At 41.5% G+C, this 20438-nt stretch overlaps 1 protein-coding gene across 2 annotated transcripts in view; it reads left to right on the top strand.

Annotated features, from left to right (window-relative positions):
* Positions 1 to 8855: 8855 nt before the first annotated feature.
* The window catches only part of LNX1 (ligand of numb-protein X 1), a 133973-nt gene continuing 122390 nt past the window's right edge, over positions 8856 to 20438 (top strand). The window contains exons 1-2 of one of the 2 annotated variants that reach the window (XM_019525886.1): positions 8856 to 8991; positions 15045 to 15145. The gene's annotated coding sequence lies outside the window, so the exon portion shown is untranslated. The remainder of the gene's footprint in view (positions 8992 to 15044; positions 15146 to 20438) is intronic. The other variant, XM_019525887.1, reaches the window with a different exon arrangement.

Genomic DNA, 20438 nt, shown 5'->3' with positions numbered 1-20438 from the left:
CTCCTACCTTGGGGGTCTTTAAGCAGAGGCTAGAAGAACACCTTGCTGGGGTCGTTTGACCCCAGTACTTTTTCCTGCCATGGCAGGGAGTCGGACTAGATGATCTGCTCAGGTCCCTTCCAACCCTACCAACTATGAAACTATGAAATACAGTTTTATGAAATATAGGTATTAACAAACTTGTTTTCATCCTTTATTAAGATTAATGGTTTAGGTGTCAAGGTCACTGTCCAAATATAGTAGTCTTTGGAAAAGGCTGATGTAAAACCTCATAATATTCTACTAAACTTCAGCAATCTACAATATCAATAGAACACATACTGAATGGATTAAGTACTGCCAAATGGACTGATCTGCAAAAGCAGTCACCAACTGGAAATCATAACTGAATGGGAATGTTTCTAGTTGGTCATTACATAGCCCAATACAAAGACCACTATTAGGTCCAGCACTAAAAAGATTTTAAGCAAAGCTGTGGACATAAATATTAATTGCTTCTAATAATATTTGTGGATGATAGAAAGGTAGTGGAGTTGTAAATAACAATAAAGACTGCATAGTCATACAGAGCTACCTGAATTACTTGGTAAAATGAGCCATTCAAATATAATCTAATTAAAGGTTATGGGTGCTTGTATACATGACAGGGGTGTAGTCCCCTAAATTGAAACAGTGCGTTTTTAATTTTGACTATTAAAAACCCACCATTTCAATTTAGGGGCTTCTGTCATGGTAATGGCAAGGGGTCTGATCCTTTGTTTTTGTTTTTCCATGGAGCCTGCTTGCGTCTCCTGCAGCTGGGGGCAAGGGTTCCACACACGGAAGTAGTGGGGAGGGCAGCACAGTGGGGAGAATTGCTGGCATCTGCTACCTTTCCCATCTGGGGCCGGGGCTGGGGCCAGGGCCGGGGTCCAGGCGGGGAGGCTGCAGCTGGCCCAGGCTCTGGGTAGCTGCTGACAGCCACGGAGCCAGGGCTGGGGAGCAGGGGTTTTGGGTGGGGGGCATAAGCAGGGCTGGGGACAGAGGCTTTGGGTAAGGGGCAAGGGGCATGAGCAGGGCTGGGGGCCGTTGTGGAGGGACCAGCACAAAACAAATACTTAAGATCAAAGGGAGTATCAGAAGTTTTATTTATTGTCACTAGGTTTACAATTTTTAGAAAATCTGGTATTTACCATAAAAAGGGCAGTATTTATGATTATTAACTATACTAATATGCAGGGCATCCTGCCATGTACCCCCTGCCCTTGTTTTGTTTTTCTGGCATGCTGGCACTCCGGCACCTTCCAAGGTAGGCATTGTGGGGGTTTTTGGCACTCCGGCCAAAAAACATTGCCTACCCCTGCTCTAGCCTAATAGTTTTTAGCACTTTCTTGGTAATTATATGTTTGAATCTGGGCCTTCCACTTCCTCTACAAGTCTTATAACCACTAAGCTATTATATAAAAAGTAGGCAGCAGCATCTCTCCTCTTCCTCCTTTATTGGACTTTTGCTGGAAAAAAAAGAGTGAACTAGTCCTTCTACCTAATGGAATGATTTAGGTACCTCTATGCAGGACCTGTATGGGACTGTGAATTTCACCATCACACAGGCACCTAAGTCCAGGGAAAAAAACAGGATTTCACACATATCTCCCTATTCAGATTTTGACTCACTTAGTTGTTCCCTAGTTCAGACCACCGGGTGTTGTTGTAAATCTCATTCTTAGGTAACTCCCTGCACTCACTGTATCTAGAATATAGGCTTTGAACTCATTCTACCCCCTGACCCAGCTGGTTAATTGATTATCTGGGCCTTAACCTCTGTGTCTCCATTTCCCTATCTGTAAAAGGGGAATGGTATTTGTTTTCTTGCTGTGGTAGGAGGTTGCAAGGGAAAATTCACTGCTGTTTAAGTGCTTAAGATCTTTAGTACATGCTATACGCATGTAAAATACTATTTGGGGGGAAAAATGCAGTTAGTTTGACAATTGGTCCAATGAACAGGAAAAGGATTTCTAAACTGTTTTCATCTCTATGGATCTCTTCTTTGCTTAGAAATCCTTCAGTGCTGTCAACTTGAAAGAGAAATACAGTTGTCATAGGACTGGTTATGTAACAAGCTTGCTTTTCAATTTAACTAATGAATGGGCTGAGAGATGAGATTAATCTTTTAACTTTTAACATTTTCTCCTGAGAGAGAGCATACAAAGCATGTTATTTGCAGCATTATCTTTTCATAACAGTCAGAGAGAATTTGTACTTCTGTTGTTTGTCTTTTGTGCATGTTTATAGTTTATATTCTGAATTACTGCATATGGAAGATGTAGTTATTCATGTAAACCCAACAACTATAAAACTTAAAATATGTCCAACTAGCTTAAAAATTCTTTCTATCAGCTGACAATTGATTCCTCCATCAAAAATCAAACTGCATTAAAGCCTTCCACAACATTCCCCATCTTCACACAAACCTCAATACAAATTGGTTTAGGTTTCATTAGCAGGGGAAGAGGAAGTGCATGGATAGGTTCCACAGAGCAGATGATGTATAAGTCCTTCCCCCACCCCCAGCCGCCACAAGCTCTGTTTTTTGTTTGTTTTTTCATTCCATTAGTTCATAAACCCTACATCCACATAGCTAGCTAGGAATTTAGATAATTTTGTTTGTTTAGATTTATAAAATATTACATGTTAAGCTAGGTTTTGCTACTCTTTGCACACCCTTCCGCAGAAGGAAGAATTCTTGCAAATATCCCACATAACTTGAAATAATATCACAAAAAAGAAATAACTTGAAAATTGTTTAGAGTGAATGACAAATGGCCATCTCATTTCTAGATACTTTTATTTTAGCGTAATGGAAGCACTAAAACACAAAACAAACTGCAACCTCCATGAGAAAGTACAGCATGCCACTTTTATAGTGTGCTATATCCACTCCACCTCAAAACATAGCTCTGTCTCTGCAGGCAGCAGACTTCTAGAAGTTTAAAGATGCAACACATCGAGAATGAGTTCCTAAATTATAAAACTCCATACACCAACAAAAAACTCATTGCAACTTACTCAAAGCTTGATCTAACATCTATTGAAGTAAATGGAAAGCACCCATGGGCTTTCAATTTTAGCCACCAAATGACAAAAGAAACTTTATTTCCTAAGTAATTCATATAAAAAAAATCTTCCAGTGTGCCTATTGCACTGGGAGCCCTGCAACTTGTTCTTGAAGTGCAAATTTTCAAGGTTCTGTGTAAAACTATAGAATGCAAGATGTTTGCGGTTTAAGGTATATTTGGATTTTGATGTAATCCCATGACTCCAGGACCTGGAGTCCTAACCTTTCTGTCTGCATTAATCCAATATTGTCACTTACAGAAATGTATCCAGGCGGCTGGAATTGTATTTGCTATCCAACAGAAAGAAAATGACTGTATGCAGGGCATTCTTCACAGCTTGGCTCCATGCCAGATCTACATAGCCCAGCATGTGGACTAATCTATTAATTCATGTTATGCTGAGTACCTACCACATGCTGCCAATGAATACACCATAAACTGACTTCAGACTGTGTATTATACTGTCATGCTGTAAGTAATTTCAGCAGTTATGAATACCTTCATTTAGAAAGGCCTCTCGTTAAAATCAAATGGGATCTGCCAGCATTCATTATAATACACAGACAATTAAGACAAATTGGACAAATATGTATTAAAATTAAACAAAATAAAACAAGACTGAGCTCTTTTTTGCACAAAGCACATAAACTACTAATTCACACAGTGTAATTTCATTAACTGGTGCATTGCCAAATTGAGGCCCACAAGACTCTGCTCTTATTTTAGTGCAGAAGAGCGAGTCCCAACTGGAAAATATTCCCACTTTTTAGTTTATGTTGTTAATGAAGAAAATCCAAAAAAGTCTTGAATCAGTTGAAAGAACCAACTTTAAACTATGCAATGGTAGTTTCCAATTCAGAGAAGTTCCTAGTGTCCTTGTCCTGAGTAGATTAAAGACAGATTTAACATGGGACCTCGCATAAAAAAGTCAGTGGCTCTGTGATTCAATAAACCTCTCAAGCACATCAGGCAAAGTATTTTTAGTAGAGACAGTGAAGTATTAATGCCTTCTCAAAGGCACTGGCAATATCTCATCTGGCATACCATGTAAAGTTCTGGATAACCACATTTTAGAACAATTAAATCAAACACATGCCAAAAAAACCCAACTACTATGGTAATTAGGGGACTGTGATCCTAAAGAAAGGCCACGGAAATAGTTTGGCTTTTTTAGCCTAACAAAGCAAAGCTTTGGATCCCCCTATTAAATGCATTCAGAGGAAGGGAATAACACCAGAAAGAGAAAAATAAAAGAACACCATGACACAAGAGCAAAGGAGTATTATAAACTGGCTGTGAATAATCTTAGACTAGCAATTAGAAGGTTTTAACCATCAGTGGCTTAAGGTTCTGAAACACCCTTCCAATAATCCTAGTAGAGCAAAAAAATCTAACTACTTTTAAAATAGAATTTAAATAAGTTTGTTTGGGATTGTCTGATATGTTGCTTTTATGAAGAGCTGAGACCAAACTCCAGGGCCCCAGAAATCCCTTGTAGTTCTATGATATGTTGTTTTTGCTGAAGGGTGATTTAAGTACATTCCTTACTGAATAGGTATGAATTTAAGCACTTGCTTACTGTTAAACATGCAACATGCTTAAACATACTGTTTTTAAAAAATTGATTTTTACTGAATATTTAGGTACAGTTTTATATTGGCTTCTGAAATCCTGTTGTTAGAGTGTTTTGAAAGAATAAAACTCTTACTGAATGAATCCAAAGAACATAAACTAAATCCATTAGCCACATACCTCTACATTAGATATTGCTGGGTTTTTTAGCATGCCTGTGTTTGTGTTTGTTTTTATGTTCCTTCCCCTGCCCCATATTGTTTTCAACATGAAATGGGAATGTTCATTTTAAAAATGTTTGAATCAAGTAGCACTTTTTTCCATAGTGGAAAATTATTATGATAATTGAAGACAATTCATGAAGTGATTCAAGGAGTTAACTAGTTTTCCTTCACTAAAAAATCTAGTAGAACAAAAGAGTTGCTTTCGTTGTTCTTATAAATGCTCATACTTGGTCATTTTTAGTTCAGCATACCTGTATGCAATTTTAGTTATTTAAATTATTTATTGGCCTGACACTTTCTCCTTTGAGTCCATATGATTTTATTTTGGGGAGTAATATTTAACCTACCGAAACAGTTAATTTTGAAAGCTAGAGTATGGGCAGGGTGTTAGCTGTTCATATTGAAATCTTAGTCAATCTTGTATAGATTATTCAGCTATCAATTGGCCCATCCAATACTGCAAAACCTGTGGCCATAGGGGGCCCTGCAGCTAAGAGGCCCCCTGCACATAGGCAGCAGAAGTGGGGGCTAATGGGGCTCAGCCCCCCCGCAAACACAGAGCAGCACCAGGCATTGCCTCAGGGCAGCCCGGCTGCAGGGTCCTACAGGACAGGTGGAGGGGCAGGCACACTAAGCTACCCTGCGCACTCGCAGGCAGACCAGCTGCTGGCAGGTAAGTGTCTTTTAATTTGTTTTGTTTATTTCCATGGGCTTACGGGGAGGGCAGATTGAGATCTGCACAGTGCAGGAGAGAGTGGGGTAGGGGAAGAGCGAGTGATTTATCCCTGGCCCTGGCCCACTCCCTCCTGCACTGTGAGGAGTGTCACATGACCCAGCCCAGCCCCCATTCACCATTACTGGGGCCCCGGCACGGCCAGGTTGTGGGACAATCAGAGCCCGGCGGCTCCTCCTCCTTGCTGCCCAGCCCACCCAGCAGTGGGATGCACATGATGGCAAGCACCGCTTTCAAAGCAGCAGTGGTGAGGTACAGAGACATGGGGCTGTGCCAAACTCACAGATGTGGCCTGCCCTCACCCATGCAAAGATAAGGGGTCCATGTGCTCTCCCCCTTCTTGGCTGCCCAGTGTTGCACCTCTGGAGGAGCCACCGGCTCTTTCTAGGGATGACACAGGGTGCAGCAGGGTGGGCACAGGGGTCCCGGGGTCTCCATCCCCTCCAGCCTGGCAGTACAGCCAAGGCTGACTCCACTCTGGGCCCCAGCTCTGGGCACCCCCGGCCAGTGTGGAGAGGCAGCCGGGGCCAGGGTGGGTGGAAGCCGTGGTGGGAAGGAAGCCAGTGTGGGGAGGCAGCTGGGGCCTGGGCTGGTGTAGCTGAAAGGCAGCTGGGGCAGGTGCCAGGGCCAGGAGGCAGCTGAAGCAACCAGGGCCAGGGCCAGTGTGGCTGGGAGGCTTCGATTCATAGATGTAGGTATAGGGTCAGAAGGGACCTTGTAGATCTTCTAGTCCGACCCTCTGCCATGGGCAGGAGAAAACTGGGCTCAAATGACCCCAGCCAGGTAAATGTTGAGCCTCCTCTTAAAGATCCCCAGGGTAGGAGCCATCACCATTTCTCTTGGAAGTTGATTCCAGATCCTAGCTGCCCTGACTGTGAAGTAATGCCTTCTAATGTCTAGTCTAAGCCTACTCTCTAGCAACTTATAGCCATTATTCCTTGTTACTCCAGGAGGCACTTGGGGGAACAAGGTCTCTCCCAAACCCCACTGGTCCTCCCCAGTAAGTTTATAGACAGCCACCAGGTTCCCCCTTAGCCTTCTCTTGTGAAAGCTGAACAGATTAAGGTCCTGTAGCCTCTCCTCATAGGTTCTGCCCTGCTGTCCCCGGATCATGCAAGTGGCCCTCCTTTGGACCCTCTCAATGCTGTCTACATCCCTTCTGAAGTGCGATGCCCAGAACTGAATGCAGTACCCCACTTGCGGCCTGACCAGTGTTGCATAGAGGGGGAGGATCACATCCTTGGCCCTACTTGTGATGTATCTGTGGATAAACGACAAGCCCTACTGACTGTGTTCTCGCATTGTCGGCCCATGTTCATCTTGGAGTCAATAATGACTCCAAGTTCTCTTTCTGTCACCGTGCTTTTGAGAAGGGAGTTCCCCAGCCTATAGGTATGCTGCTGGTTCCTACTGCCCAAGTGCAGCACCCTGCACTTGTCAGTATTGAATCCCATCCTATTTTCATTTGCCCACCCCTGTAACCTGTCCAGGTCCTGCTGTAATCTGTCCTTCCCTTCTAGTGTGCCCACCTCACCCCAAATCTTGGTGTCGTCCGCGAATTTAAACAGGCTGCTTTTCACCCCGTCATCCAAGTCGCTAATAAAGAAATTGAACAATGTGGGCTTCTCCTTAAATGTCACATGCCCAAGCCCCCTAACCATTTTCATTACCCTCCTCCTGATTCTCTCCAAATTCTCCACATCCTTTCTCTAGTGGGGAACCAAAACTGAACACAGTACTCCAGATGTGGTCTCACCAGTGCTGAATAGAGGAGAATAACCACTTCCCTTGATCTGCTGGCAACACTCCTGCTAATGCAGCCCAGTATGCTGTAAGCCTTCTTTGTAACAAGGACACACTGTTGGCTTATATTCAGCTTATTGTCCACTGTATCCCCCAGGTCCTTTTCTGCAGATATACTGCTTAACCAGTCAGTCCCCAGTCTGCAGGTGATTGTCCTGTCCTAGGACTTTGCACTTCTCCTTGTTGTAAGATTTCTCTTGGCTCAGCCCTCCAATTTGTCTATGTCACTCTGAATCTTAGCCCTACGCTCCATTGTATCTACTACTCCCCCCGGCTTGGTGTCATTTGCAATATGGCATAGGATGCACTCTATGCCATATTCCAGCTCGCTGATGGAGGCATGAAGACATAAACAAAAAAAATCTTTTAAAAAAATATTTAGTTCCTACGCTATCCCTTTCATTTGTAGATACTGAAATGTTTTAAAGGCATTAAAATATGTACCTGTAAAACGATACCCATCCTATTTAATACATAGATAAACTGAGGCTTGGAAATTAAGAGTCCTGCAGAATAGCTGTGTTGGGGGGGAGGAGTGGGGGGCAAGAGGGTATGGGGCAAGGGGAGGGGTTGTTTTGGTTTTTTTGTACCTTTGTTATGTAAAAAAGGCTTGAAAGGCCTGTGAGGTATTTTTATACTTTATTTCCTGCTTTTTTTTTCTATTAGAACAATCTCTGTCTGAGAGCTCTATAATGACTGGAGAATTAGTGAAGTGGTCACATTGCAAGGCTGAGGAAGTGAAAGTTGAGGAACAGAAATGATTTCTACTCAAACTCATTAAAAAGTCTTTGTTTTTACTAACACCTGTGTAATTACAATTACTGGCTAACATTATGCACAAGGGAAGTCTTTGTTTAAAGTCAGCTCGCTTGTCCTGGCAGTTAAGGTTTAGCTTTCACAATGAATGTCCTCACAATCCTCCCAGAGGTGTTTCAGTAAAAAGCACGAAAAAACAAACCTACCGAACCTGATGTTCCTGACACCTGGGTATTGCAAATTAAGAACTTATCATGTCTTATGTTTTGCCCTGTAAAGAAATAAAAAAAATGGCACAAATGATCTCAAAGAGCTTTCCCAGTGTCAGATCAGTTCAGGACAAAATAATTTGCCACTGATTCAATTTCTAGGCTTTTAAATTCAGCTCTGATTCAGATTTAGTGGCAAGAAGGTCACACAATAAAGGAAAATGTAACTCAAAATACAGCTGAATGCACATTCAAAGGAAAAGGAAAAGCTGCAAACAACTGTTTAAGCAGTCTGTGCATGCAGGTATGTGCAGCCACCCTGCCTCTAGGATAAATGACAGGTAGGGCGCGGTTTGCTGAACCTTAAATTACGTAGGTTTATGCAGTGAGGCTTTTCTTTTCTGCCATTAGTGATGTCACCTATTTCCTTGTGTGCCACAACCAATAAAAGTTTTCTTCCTATAGAGATCAAATTGAGACTTACTGCTCTGTTGTCAGGCAGCATGTTCAACTGCTAAAGTCCATTGATTTCTACCTGCAGAAAGCTGGTCACAGCCCACAAGCCCATATATGACTCAAAGGCACAGGACAACAGAGAGGTAAGTATAAACCATCTTCTGTTCTGACTTTTTATTATTCAATTGTCTCCCACTTGTTTAAAGAAGCAAATGTGAAAAGAAATACTCATGTGAAGAAACATTATACTTTTTTAGAAACAAAACTTTTAAGTGTGGGATAGTATCATAGCCTTTGTAATTATGAAGTAAAACCATAGCAAAGCAGCCGTGAATTTTCACTGCAGCATACATTTATGGTTCAGTCCCTGTGTAACCTGATGCATTCTCAAAGAAAGAAGGCCTTGCAACTTAATTGCAGTGTTACTGTATTCGATCTTAACTGGTTTTAAAATACTAGTCTAGCTGCCAGGGACAGTAGCAAACTTAGGTCACTAAATTGTGTTAGCTAGTCTTGTTTTGTTTCTTCTTCTTTTTCCTGAGAAAACTTAAGTCTTTGGTGAAGAATATTAAAATTGCATTGGTGTGTATGGAAAAAAGTTATTGAACAAAAACTGCTTCAACAAATTGTTTGCATGTATGCAAACTTCTGTAAACCCAATCCCACTCCTCCCCTCCCCCCACCATTTTGCATCTGTAATTTCATTAAGCCGTTGGTGTAAATTAGGGCCATATTCTTCCTTGCTCTATCTCCCAGTCTCAGGATTTTAATTGCCTTTTAAAAAATGAGTTCAGTTTGGATCAGTGTCTTTTGGCACATACTGTATTCTATGTGGTTAGTCTTACCGTCAAATTTTAACTGAAAACAGCTGACGTTTTCCTCCACAAGCTGCAGTAATGAAGGCAAAGACAGTCTGTGAATTCGGATACATACCTTTATGACAGTGAATTCATTTCAATGAGTCTGCTCACGTCCATAAAGCTGAGCACATGTACAGGAGTTCACAGGTCCTGAAATTATATTGGAATATAAATATTAAGGGCCAATTCAGCAACACAGTTAAACAAACTTAAATCATCCATGTTCAGCAAAGTACTTATGTACCTGGAGCCAAAAAGACATAGGCAGGTGTCTAAGATTAAGCAAGTACCTAAAGGTTTTGTTGATTGACCTCTTAGATTCCTTTAACATCCATAAGAATCAATTAAAAATAAATAAAGTATCCAGAACACAGGTGTAATTCATGCTTTTCCTTTACAGTTTTAATGTATAGCAGAATTATTCAGCCATAAATAAAAATAGCAAATCTGGTCTTACAAGTCCTCCGTAGGAGCTATATCATCCAATCAGTTTTTACATGTTACTATACTGTGGGATACTTGGTAAAAATGCAGCCTTTCCCTAGGCTTTCCCTTTCTATTTGCTTAGTAAGGTTCTTGCAGTTACTATTGCAGTTGTATCAAGACAACTCTGGCTAGGGACAGAAATTACACATAAACTGGTATAAGTGATAGTAAACCAGGTCAAATCTGTAACACAACAGAAGTTCAGTTCACGTAAATCACTCTAAAATGGCTGAACCGGTTTAAGGTAAACCTGGATGGATGTAGTATCAGACTTAAATTATTTAGGTTAAATCAGTTTACTGAACTTCTGTCTCAGATCCCCTCCAGATTCAAGTTAACTCACAGTCCCCCAACATCCCAGGATTCTTTGCACTTCCCCTGCAACCCGCCTCCCTCTTGCAGGGTTGGTGGGCTAGCATTGGCCCAAGCTGTCTGCTCTAGCCAAGAAGGGAGGTATGTTTTAGCACCCCATGGCTTCTGGCTTGGGCCACTGCAGGCATGTTGCTGCATTTCCAGAATCAAAAGTGAATGTCTGTACACTTGCTTTTCATTTCAATCTACACAGCTTAGACTAACCTGTGAAGATTGAATTGATTCAGCCTGAGGCTTTTTTACTGTCTGTACTTAGCATGACAGTTTATAAGAACAACACTTTACGTTATCTGTACTGAAACCCCCCCCCAAAAGCAATGATCTGTAAATGAAATTTTAGGATTCATCCTTGGGTTATGTAAGGTACTTGGAAAGATGCTTTCCTGTGAGGGGTTCTATGCTAAAATACTCTAATCCACTTCTTTCCTAAGACTGGAGTTGGAAAATTCTTCTTAAGGAAGTAATCTGTTAATAATTTACTATTTTTTACTCATCCACCCAAAAAACTCTGAGCCTATATTTATTTGCCAAAAATATAAATTGAAACAAGCTGGGAAAGCTAGTCCATTAGTTAGCCTTTGCTTGCCACCTGAAAATACTCCTGCTGCTGCTGCCATTCCTTTTACTCACTTGGAATCCTCCTCCATTTCACTAAATGAACACTGTTTCATAGAGGATTGTGAGTTTTGTTTGGGCGTTAACTACTGCAGACCTTTATTGTAGTATTGAGCTGGAAAAAGAAATATTCCTGGCTCAATATAGTTCTTGTTTATCAGAAAAGTAAATTGAAATAGTCTGTGTGAAAAGTCTGAAGCATCCAGTCTCTCCTGCAAGACAAAATTTTTGTGCAAAATGCAAATATGGTACGTATATGGGATAAGATGATATACTCACTTAAGTTGTAGAATATACTCACTTAAGTTGTAGAATATTCAATGAGATGACTATTCAATGAATATTCAGTGAGATGATATACTCACTTAAGCTGTAGAATATTCAATTATTGCATTGCACATAATACATAATAAATCAAGCAGTCATTTCATGCGGTAAGGCAAATAATAAAAGGCTTATCTTGCTGCGAGTGCAATTCAAAGAGATACTGTCAGACGTGGAGAATTTGAAAACATGGCCTACCTTTTAAAATAGCCCCAGTCTTTCAGACTGATTTGCTTAGGTAGACCCCATATGGCTTATCAATTACATGGACCAAAGGCCTATCAATTTCAGTGGACTCCCTGTAGGCAAACCTCTTTGTGGGGTACAGAAGAGCCCATTTTTGGTGAAAATGTCCACACACTGAAAGCATGACAACATTCAAATTTTGCACCAGCTTGAAATGCAAAAACAATTGTTTCACCAAAATATTCGCACAAAGAAAATGTGATGTGTAAAGCAGCACATGATTGTATGAATCTTCCCAGAATACACCATCTGTTTTTTTGGAACACTCAAGTCTGACTGTTTTTTAAAAATCACAACCTGATATCAGATCAAAATATGTGATTTGTGGATACTGACAGTAAAAATAGAAACCTTTACCTTAAATAAATATATGGTTTGCACCAAGTGGATGGATCCAGCTTTGGTTGTACTCAACTCAGCAATACTCCAAACACGCTCCTCTGAAAACAAAACCAAAAGCAAACCAATGATTTATGAGTACATTCTAGATGCTGCTTGGCTGGAGGTTCCTTTAAGAGTCCTTCTGAAGCTTTCCTGTGCATTGCTCTGACTCTGGCAAGATTTCTTACTGACAGCGAAAGATTTGGCTCAATAGTGTGAATGGTGGGAGCTCATCCCTTCCCTACCTTGTATGATCTTCAAAGCCTACTTGTGCTGTGTAAATATTAATGTTTTAAAAAACTGCTTCTACATTTCCTTTTCAGTCCACCTTTTAAGGCCAGTTTTGCCTGCAGACATTCATTCACATACTTCACAGTGCCAGAACTACAGCAGTACTTTGCAAGTAGAATTTAATACTATGGAACTCTATGGTAACCATGTTTCTTCATAGGTTCAATGCATTGAGGTCATCAGTACTATACTTAGGAGAGTATGGAAATGTGGCAGAAAAAAGATGAGCTACTGTACATGTCTAAGCTTCATAGGAGAAAAAAAGTGTTAGACCTTGATCTGTGCAACCCCTTCACTCTTATTCCATGTTATATGCTGACAGAGAACAGAACAGTATCAGCTCATAACTCCTAGCTGTTTTGTCACCACTGGACTAAGTTATAGCAAACTTGGGGTCCACACCCACAGAACCAGGTCCTAGAAAGAGACACCACTACAGCCTCAGAAGTAACTATTTTCCTCACCCACAAATTGCCCACATGCACTGACTGACAGAAACATGACTGTATTAAGCCTCTTCATATTACAAAGAATGTTATGAGTGTATTAATGGTGAGGAGCAAAGCATGTATGTTAATTAGTACCGCATGTTAAATGGAGTATTTTTAATGGAGTTACACTGACATCAATCTGAAGCAAGGCAGTGATGAATCAAGTTCAGTGAGTAGTGCCATTCCATTCTCTGTGGCAGTATTCACACATGTTACTCAACATGAGTAAGTGTGGCAGAATCAGACCCTAAAGAGTGGTTTGGTTTGGTTTTGTTTTTTAATGGTTTATTGTCCAGTTCCCTTATGGGACTATTCATGTGATCAAAGTTTATAAGTTTTTATATGTGCAGAGCAGGGATCCTGGTGTTGTTGCCAGTAACCGTAAACTGTTGGAAACAGTAGTATAGCATGGAAACATTTATACAGCTTTAACTTTAGCTGTTGTATTCATTCATGCTGCAAAATTTAGCACTCTCATCTTATTTTTCATTTTGGAAATGTATTATAAATATAAATTCACAACATCCTGTAAGACAGCGCCTGAGTGCTGTTGAATCCATTTTCTAGATGAGATAAAGGGCCAGATGGATGGGTTATTTGTCAAGTCTCTGAAGAGAGTCAGTGTTAGAGACAATATACAGGGGATGATGTGTATTTGAGTGGTGTGGAAGAGGTGTCATAAGAAAATAACTAAACTTCCCTGCTTGCCCTCTGGAAGTAAAAGGTGGGTGAGGTGTGTATTATGTTTCCCTTCAGCAAAAAAATACAGCAACTTATCCAGAGCCCTCAACGGAAAAAATTATTGGAACTAAATTCCCCACCTTTTCTGAATAAGTTTGCCTATCACTAGCACATACCACTTGTATGCTTTTTAGATACACCTAAAGACTTTTTTGCTTGTCCTTCCAATAATTTCTTTCCTTGACTATCAGCTAGCAATGACCAGCTGTAAGATCTGACACTGAATTCAACCAGCCCATCCTTCACTCTAACCCCCCAAAATCTGTCTCCATTTGAGATTAAATGAATGAGTAGAATCATTCCATCCTCATTCGCTAACTCAGGGGTGTCAAAGATATGGCCCACAAACTGGATCCAGCCCATGAAGCCCCATCACACAGCCCCCAGTGCTGCCTTTTTGTCTGAGCTGATCAGCCCTGAGTTTGACACCCCTGCACTAACCCCTTCCAGTTTGAAGCAACTGACTGCACTATGTTTGAGATCCAATAACTGTATTTGAATTGGGAATGGATTGCTATTCTAGAATGCATCTGTAGTGAAGTCACATGCTTCTCAGGTGTGTTTTCTAGTTCCTGCTGACTTTCCATGCTGCCACAGCTGCCCTGCTAGCTAGTGTGAAACTTGTGTGCAGGTACACAAGTTGGGCACACAAGCAGTAGTCATATCAGTGACTGCCCATTGTCAGCAGAATCAGGACTAACGAACTCTAGGGTTGTGCCCACATTGAAGTTGGAGGGAAGACTGCAGCACCTGCACACATACACGAGCTAGCTTTAATTTACCTGTCTTGTCTACCACTAACAGTGAAGCCTTGTACAGGTCTGCTGGGTTCAGCTATCTGCAGTATGCAGACAGGGCCTCCTCTCTTGCCGTTACTTCACTCTTGTTGGCACCTGAGCTAGCTAGATTAGAGTTAGCTCAGGTATTTCTACCTGTGCTTCCATTGTACCTTCAAATGCAGTGTAGATGTAATCCCAATAGAGCCTAGGCACAGAGGGTGAAATTTTAGATCCAGTGATAGTTTTGCCATTGACTTCAATGGAGTCAGGATTTCACCCAGAATGCTTTTTTACTCAGATAGATGTACCATCAGAAGATCTAGCCCTGAAAGAAAAAGATCTTTCTTTTTCCTTACTGAGATCCAGGATTACTGTATCTGATGCTATATCAGAATGTGTCTCCACTGTTGTAATGCAATATAAAAAATATGTGGTCAAAAACATGTAGTTAGTAGCCAATATGGTGAAAGGGGGAAGGTGTGTAAGCTAGCTAATAAGAAATGAAGACGGGAGTATATGACAACTCTTGCCTGCACTTAGACGCCTATGTCCAATTGAGATTCACAGCCTGATTGGGAATCTAACTCCTGGTTCTGTACCTGCCTGGCAGGAATTCATTGTGTGATGCTGGAAAAGTCAGTTAAGCCCTCAGAGGTTCAACAAACCAATCCGTGGAATGGGCAGAGGAAACCTGGGTTCACATGGGATGTTGTGAGTATTAATTAAATAGTTTGTAAAGCACTTTAATTACACCATATCATCACACAGCCCCTTTCATTTATGGATCTTAAACTGCAGCACACTCACCAGTGCAGTATTATTGCAATTAGCAATCACATGTTCTCTGTTATATAGTTAGATTATTAAATATTATATAATGGTTATTTCATGTTAGAACCTGATAAAACTTCCTCATTGTTTGATTGTAGCAAATATAAAAAAGAATCAGCTCTACTTTAGAAATTTCAGCAGGGCCAGAGTGCCCTTTTTCAAAAGTGCTTGAGGCACCTAAGTCTCCAAAGGACCAGGTTCACAAAGTGACTGAGATGAGGCGATACGTATTTTAGCTTACTTACAGTTATACTTAGCTCCCACAGTACAACGTGCAAACCTGAGTTGGCCACCTAAGTTCCTTATAGACTGAATGACAAGTGGTAGGCACCTAGGAGTGGGATTGACAATACCCTGCATGGTGAACAAGGTAGGGGTGTCTACGCCAGCCAATAGGAAATGCTGAAGCGTGTATATTACTGGACTCTGGCCTGCAATTAGACGCTTGTGTCAAACTCAGATTCATAGTCTGTACTGCCTTCCTGCACTCAGATGCATGAGTTGTTTTTTTAGATTCAGATACTTATCTCAGTTCTCTTTTGAAAATACAACTGCTGGAGGAGGAAGTGCTTACTTTTTGTCTTAGTAGCCTAGTCATTTACAGCTGTTCTCTAGGAACTAAGCAGGAGATGTGGATTCAATATCCTCAGCCTGGAAGTGTCTCTAATCCAGGTTCCCACCTCTTACAGAGTGCCTTAACCACCAGGTAAGAGCTTCCCACTGAAGCTGTGTAAAAAGTGATGCAAGATTCACAGGGCCAGATAAAACTCAGAGCATGACTGTAGCCTACGGATAACCTTGCTTCCCAGTAAGGGAGTTCTGGGTTTTATTCCCTAGTCCAAGACTACTTGCACATTTTGCATGAAACATTGATGCAAGTAAGGGTTGAGGCTGAATTTTTGTAGATCACATTGTTATACTCCAGTGCCTCTGTCCCTCCTCAGTGCTTTTCTGGATCTGATCCTTTGCTCCTAACTAATTTCTGAAACTGTGACAGAAGTTCTTAGGTAATGTAGAGGCTTATAAAAATGTATCCTCTAGCCTAAAGAATAGTTTTAAGTGCATTCTACTTTCAAGTTACTAATGAGAGACAAGGGCTATAGCAAAAGGGAGAATGAGAGTGTTCTCTCCAAAGTCCTTCTCACCATAAACACAATATCCCTTATTCTTTCACTGTATATCTTTTTCCCATTTACTGCAGTTGCTGGCACTATTGGACTTTATTGCCCATTTTTCCCTCTTTGTTTGTGTCCTGAGATTAATCATCTGGCAGTCCTGCAGTATGCTGTTTTGTTTTTTGAAACAACCCTCTGTGGCACAGTACAATGGTGCTTCCCCCACCTCTAGTTCCACCCCAGCAGCATCTCTGATCAATGCTGTGTCCCACCCTCTGAAGGTAGCACAGCAGAGAGCCAACCAAAGGAATCACTGCAACAGGACCTGACTGGGGGTGCAAGAGCCTTATAAAGGGAGTGTCTGAACCTGGAAAAGGAGAGTAGATCAGAATAGTTTCTTCCTGAGCTGGGAATGAGCACACCAGTGCTCTGTATTGTTACCCTGTGATGTATAGCCCCAGTCATACTGGCTCAATTCTCCATGTAAATATAATACTGCCAGTATGCTCTTCTGATCAACGTGGAGCCACAGAAAGGATTGTACAGAGATTAAGAATTATTGTTAATCTGTGTTCAAGTTAAGTCTTTCAAATATCCGTTTATTTTTAGTTCCTTTGTAAACTACTGTAATTCTTCTAATATATGGGTGAAGTAAGTAGAGTGGGGACATTTGCCTCACCATTGTGCATAGTTTACATGTTGGCTGGGAAAATGTTCCACTGGATGTGTGAAGGGTCATTTCACTGAGGGTCTGGTTTAGCGTACAAACGTGCAGTACACCTCTGGCTTCCCAGACCCAGCTATTTGAAATCCTCAAGCATCCTCTCAGGTTTGCCTGGGAGTTACTCTAGTTTTCCCTGGACTTGGGTTCCAGGAATCTGGAGCACAATCATCAAGAAACCAGCTGGCTTCCCTAAGGCCAACCAAATGAAGACCAAAGCAGAGTCAATCTGTCCACCCACCAACTTTCCTCCCGGTTTGCCAGCTGAATATATTAAGCCTCCCAAATATCCAATGGTTTTTAACATTTATTAGTTCCTATAAAGCAGGGCCATAATTTATGAAAAATATTAATAAAGGGAGCTATTTCAACTTAGACTTCTTTGGTGGATACATTCATCCAGATGGTATAGCTCATGTTGTGGTTTGGGGTTTATGTTTGTATAGAATGTTAATTTAATAAAGGAGTATAAAGTTGTTAGTGCAGTGAGTTTGCATTGGCTGCATTACTCCCAAGTCACAAATCCCTGGGTGAAGCAGGTCACTCTTAACCACTGCCAACATAAATATTATGCCACAGAATCAAATTTTTGTTTATGTCATATTATGGAGGAAAGCTATATTATAATATTTTAAAGAGGGTTTTGTAGTTTGTTTCTTTCTTACTGTTTCTCAGACTGGACGGTCTGCTACAGAGATTTACCGTCTTGCACAGCTAACCAGATTTTTCAAACTGTGGGAAGCAAAAACGATTTATTTAGAGCAAGCAAACCCATTTCTTAAAACATGGTGTTATGGTCTTGTTGATCATAAAGAATGGTGTTAAGGACTTGATCACACCTTCTACCACCATTTAGCTGTTTCTTCCTCACCAGCTTCATAACCAAAACTGCCTTATCCACTTCTTTCTTCCAGTCTCTTTCTTCTCCCCACTACTTACTGTATTTACTTGATTAAAAGACAAGATTTTCCCCCCCTTTTAACATAGGGGGAAAGCCCCTCACCCCACAATTGAGTACAGGGTAGCAAAGGGTTGCAGGCAGCTGTTGCAGCTTTGGCTCCAGCCCCAGCCCAGGGTTGGGAGAGCCGAATCCACAGCTGCTGCCTGCCCCTGCTGCCTCCACTCTTCCTCCACAGGCTCAAGCCCCGGCTGCCCCCAGTCTCCCTGCCTTACCACTTCTCCCCCCTCTGCCACACTGCTTGTTACCTTTGCGCTGCACAGGCAGGCTTCATCCTCCCTGGAGCATGGAGCACAGAGCGCATCCTGTAGCCAGGCCTGTAGCAGCAGTGCTGGCTCTGCACCCCTGCTACAGGGCCAGACTGGAGCCATGCTCAGGCTGCAGCAGAGATGAAGCCTGCTGGTGCAGAGCCAAGATAATGAGGAGTGGCGAGGCAGGCTGAGGGGTAGAGACTTTGGGAAGGGAAATGGGAGGAGTGGCGGCCAGGACCCAAGGCTGCAGGGGGCAGAAGTGGTGGGGACAGGGGAAAGGGATCAGGAGCCTGAGGCTGCAGGGGATATGCACAATGCAGGAGTAAATAGGAGAGGTGGCAAGCTGCCTGATTATCTCACTGCCTGCTGCACTGCCTCCACACTGCATGCCCCTTACCACCTGTCCCCCACTGCCTGCCCCATTACTGCCCTCCACCATCTGCCGTACTACGTGCCCTGAACTGCCTCCCCTACTCTCTGCCCCCTCATCACCTCTCCCTGCACTGCCTGCAGTAGTGTGGGGGAGGGGATAAATTTGAGATGATCCTCCAATAATTAGAATACATACATAGAACATTATAATACATTTATAAAATCTCCATATATAGAATCTAATTATTGGGGGTTGTCTTAAATTCAGGGTCATCTTCTATTTGGGTAAATATGGCACCTACTGAAGACAGCCTGGGACTTTCCTGAGGGCCCACTGCACCACCAGACGTTTAGGAGTGAGGGAGAAAGTTGGGAGTCCATCATTTTCCAGCTAGTGGGAGAGTCTGGGAAGCAGCTTTAGGATTCACTGGCTTCTCCAAAGGAGGCTAGAGATCAGGTCTTTCGTACTAGTAAAAATTAGATGTTTCCTAACGCCTGGTGAGCTACAAAACAAATGCACACTTGGGGCATGCCTCCTTGCAGGTGTGTAATTTATCTGAAAATATGAGCCCCTACCAGGCCTGATCTGCCACAGATAGCAGGGGAAAGAAAACTGGCTTTTAGAGTTAAATATTGTGTGTGGAATTAAAGCATCCCTCCTTCCCCGCAAAGTGCTTATGGATGTGAGAAATCCAGGGGTGCAAACAAATACATTTTATTTTAAGTTTAGCACTTTATTCTATAATTGTAGGGATTTCTGTGATGAATTATAGGTACCAGAGACTGTAAAGGGACTGCGCCTCCATGGATTCTTGTGAAGTTATCATAACTCTGGATGTGGTGCAGCTTTCATTACGTCAAAGCAAACCAGCATATTTAAATCAAAACTCAGAAAAAATAATTCTACTGTAAGATCTGCAGGACAATGGAAGAAGTGTCCCAGGAAGAGGTCTTAAAAACCTTTTCCTGGGAGGTTTTCAAGAAGAGGCTGGATAGGCATCTGTCTGAGATTAAGGAAAGGAGAGAGGACCCTTCAGGTTCCCTTCTGTCTCTGTAATGGGGGGCTTTTCACTGTCTTCAGAGGTAGGTGGCCAAAGTAAATAAAATCCTGTCATTTGTCCATGCCAAAAACATGACCATAAAGTTCAAGTGCGTGCTAGAGCAGTCAGCCAAACGACAGCGTAATACAACTTCTGTTACCTAACTATTAATATAATTTGTATAATATAGTGTATGAAATGTTGATGGCATTTAGTATGCCAATTAAGGGAGCACATGTTAGGAAGCAGTCTGGGAACCAATCAGAATTACTCACAATAATTTTCTTTGGACCATATGATTGGCTGATTTAGGAGAGGTAGTATGCATTTGTGAAGCAGTTTGCCTGTTGGCTTTGCCACAACTTGTTTTTGTAATCTTAGATAGTGGTTCAGTCACAGGACTGTCAGTCAAAGGCTGCTTTTATTGAACTATACAGAAAGTAGGAAACCTTAGGAAACATCTGATACCAGTTGCAGGATATTTTCAAATTATTGACCATTGTGAATCTCATCAGAAGTACCACATATTGTTATGGTAAGTCTATTAATGCTCATATTCATTGTAATCTGAATAACTGCTATAGAGATAAGTTAATTTTTAAATGTATTATTATCTATTACAAGGTATTATGTTATCAATATAATTTATATATTAATATAAATGATCTGTATTATAATTTATTAATCTGCTGTTTAGAAATAAATTTATATATATA

Source organism: Gavialis gangeticus, unplaced genomic scaffold, assembly GCF_001723915.1.
Source record: "Gavialis gangeticus isolate Ggan-Ray unplaced genomic scaffold, GavGan_comp1, whole genome shotgun sequence".
In the NCBI taxonomy this organism is placed as follows: Eukaryota; Metazoa; Chordata; order Crocodylia; family Gavialidae; genus Gavialis; species Gavialis gangeticus.
Note: the sequence above shows the minus strand (reverse complement) of the source record. Positions and strands in the feature narration are given on the sequence as shown.